Below are 3,784 nucleotides of genomic sequence, written 5' to 3'. Positions count from 1 at the left end.
ATGACAGGAGAAATTTGGAGTGACCTAAGCTAAAATATGGTACAATTGGCAGGGAAGAGATTGGATAAATCATTATATGAACGTGTCGTGTAGTCCCGGCGTGTAGTCCTTTGAAGGGGATAAGGAAAGGAACAAAATCTCAGTTTGAGCCCTAACAATAGGCCATTTCCGAGTTCATGTCTGCCTCCTCTTCAAAGCGAGTCTAAGTTCGAAAATTAGTTTTCATTCATATGGAAAGTAGAACCAATTACCATCACAAAAACTTCGCACTTAAACTCGCTTTGAAGAGGAGGCAGACATGAACTCGGAAATGGCCTATCGAATTGTCGCAGATTTCAAAAGGAGGCTTAAACTTGAGAAATCGATTTTAATGTTGAAATCATAAGTAAGCAACAAAATTAACAACACGGCGAGTTCTAACGATTAAGAGAGTCTTTCATAATGGCAGTTCTTTTGCATGTGTTCGTTCTAAGCATGCGGCGTAAGGCTCACCAGTTGTCAGATTCCACAAAAACTGCACTGCCTTGCCTTTCAAAACGATTGGTATTTTAAAAACTCTGCTTCAACATGGGTCGACTGTGTTGTTTCAATCTGTCGCCTGAGTGAAAACGTATGTTTCAGAAATATTTTCAAAGCCCTAAAAACATTTTTCCTGAAATGGTCATTTTCACCTATTACTTTATTCAATTACCAGATATTTTAAAAGCCCGTACAAAAGAGCTATGGAGGTCAGTAATCTGTCGAGTTCAAAAGGTCAAGAATTAAAATGGAATTTTCATTGCATTAAAAATAATTGTTTAGCGCTACAATGGCATCTTAAGATTATCCCATTAACAGAGAAATTACCTATTACACTTTAAAAAAGCTCATAGCTATCCTATCTCTTTCGCTCTTCTGCCGGTCGTAAATAAGTAACCTCCCAAGCATGAAAACCGGGGTTGTTTTGTTTACTTGTTAAAACTTCTCCAGCAAGAGTTTTTTCGATCAAAGAAGGGCAATCTTCGACTCGTGTCAGTAACTGCTACATGGAAAATGCTGCCAGCGAGGGCAGACGCCTCAGGTTAAAAGCCGTTTTATAACCTGATCGTCAGTGGCTCACCTCCACAAGAAAAATTAATTGCTTGTAATTGGAGGTCACCCTTTTTACACACTTCGAAAATTCTTTTATCTAACGCTAATCTTCCAGCTTCTGTTATTGGCTTATGGTGTGGGATCCGAATTGATGATATTCCTCCTGATCGTTTCATCTAAACTTAATCTTTCGTGATCTCTCACCGGCTCCTTGTAAGAAAACTATTTTCAGTGTTGTAATTTGACTTTTGTCTTTTCACAACGTTTCCTCGCCATTGCATGCTTTCTTCCTCTACTACACGCTTGTTAATGGAAAATCGTTAGGCTATTTCCTGTAATTATAACACGCTGTTCCGCAAATATAACCTTGGATAATTGAAACCGTAGTTTTACTATTGGAAGACTGCGCACTGTTGAGTCATTTTAAGAGTTCTCACTTCCTTGCCCGCCCAAAATATTGGCTGACATAATTTACTAAACAAGTGAGTTTAAGACGCCATAAGAAAGATTTAGAGAAAAAAAAAAGAAACATTAAGAGGGAACGTGATTAGCGAACGCTAAACGTACATGAAGTTAAGAGCTTCCTCACGAAAGGTGGGGCGTCCTGGAAATCGAATAAATTTGAAGTTTGTGAAAGCCATCTACACAATTGAAAGCTAGCAGATTGGCCGTATTTATACGAGAGGACGTCTAAGACGTCCACACGCATTAAACGTCTGACCGTAAGTGCGACTAATAAAATACGAGACGCACTTAACTTCGACGGCTAGAAATCAAATTCATGATTTTCTTCAAAAGCGACTGGGATTTAATCACCAAAGAGACTGTGCGCCCTTCATTACTAAGTGCGTCTCGTCTTTATACTAGACGGCTTAGACGTCTGACAAGACTAAAACGTCTGTTAAGTGCGTCGTTTAGACGTACTTAAGTTGAGACGTTTAATGATACGGCAATTCGGAAAACTGATTAGAGAAGCCATGACATTACATCTCTTAAGAAATCTGACATAAATTGTGAAATAAACCTGAGACTTTTTCGATGCCTTTTACAAATCTTGCCTTTGCATCTATTTATACTAGACGTAAAAACATGAAAATTAAGAAAACATGCAGCCTCAACCCATAAAAGGCTTTTCGTCGAATCAAGAAAAATGTTTCCAGGGATAGGGACAATTCAATAATTGTTTTTATTTTATTTCCAATCTGGAACTTTGGCCAAACTTTCTACAAACCATCAAAAGTTTAAATTATCGATCAGCATCAATCACTTGAAAAAAAGATCTTAATGTATGCCACTTCCTTTCCTTGCTTTGCGTGATCAAGATGCGTTCTCTTCGATGATATAGAAACGGTAGAATGTTTCCAGAGACGAGTCTACTTCAGTGGGCAGCAGGCAAAAGACCCCTTTTCGCTTCCCTAAAGATGACGTTATGCAATGCCGTGTCATCAGCTCTGATGCGCTCATATGGTGTGAACCAGCCACTGATCTCAAAGTCAGACTGATGAGTCCAGACTGTTTTAAAAGTTGTCTTCACATGACGTCATCGCTGCACCCTTAGTGAACGAAAACCACAACCGAATTCTTTATTCCTTCACCAGCATTTGTATATTACATCGCAATGATTCTTATCTTTAATTTGCCTCCCAGGTTTTGGTTGCGGATTACCTACACAATGACCAGACTAAAGCAAAATGCAAAAAACCCCAAAGGCAAAAAAAGCAGCTTCAAAGTATTCATCTAAATGCCCTCTAAAATTAATCCAGCGGGGCCTTGTGCCAAAAGATCTTGTGCAGGTGTTTTTTCAAAGCCCGTCATGAGAATAGAAAAATTCAAAGTTAGGTTTTACACTCGCTGTGGTAAAAGAATCTTAAAATCAGTAAAATGACTTTCAATTAAACCTTTAAAAAGTCAAGGAGCAGCAAAACCGAGTTATCATAATGCATTTTGTTAATGCAAGAAGAAAAGCTGTTCAGTGATCCGACCTGTGATACCATCTTGAAAGCTCTTTTCCCATTGACCTTTTCAGCATTTTTCAGTCATAAATAATTAATACCCGAAGCAAGAAAACCGGTGTTCATCAGTGAGATTTTCACTACTCGACAGTCTCAGACCAAGGAAGTGGATCAAACTTAAGGTAAGCTCTCTGTAATGCTTGAAGTCTTATTAGAACAATTGAGATTTCCTTCCGAAGAGTTTTACCTCTCCTAATGACTCTTGGAATGGATCTTCAATTCGTCCGCAAAGTAAAGTCATTACAGCAGTGTTCGTCAACAAAAATATTTCAGTGCTAATTAGCTCTATTGTTTGTCCACTAAGAATTGTACCTTTCATCAAAGGTATCACGACGTTTTCTATCTTTAGATTTCTTGCAAACCAACGTGCAACCGTCCATGTTTTAAATTGATTGAGTCCCAAGACTTTTTGATACAATACCAAACTTTAGAAGGCACTTCAATGTCTGGCCCAAAAACTTTTTATTACCGATAACTTTTCGCTACGTCAGAGCTTTTTCAGTTGTCATTTTGCTTGGACAAATTGGGACTAGCATATAACAAAATGAGTTTGGTTTTGTAATGGTCTTTACTATTTGACTTGCGTGCACTAAACAAATGTTCCTAAACCCCATTATGGGGCACTGCGAACATTGCGTAAGGTCTAAATTTCAATATTTCCGTCTCCACCAAAGACTCTAGTCTGATCTATATTTGACTTG

This window comes from Montipora capricornis, chromosome 3 (genome assembly GCF_036669925.1).
Source record: "Montipora capricornis isolate CH-2021 chromosome 3, ASM3666992v2, whole genome shotgun sequence".
Lineage (NCBI taxonomy): Eukaryota > Metazoa > Cnidaria > Anthozoa > Scleractinia > Acroporidae > Montipora > Montipora capricornis.
The sequence above is the reverse complement of the archived record's forward strand: the minus strand, read 5'-3'. Positions refer to the sequence as shown.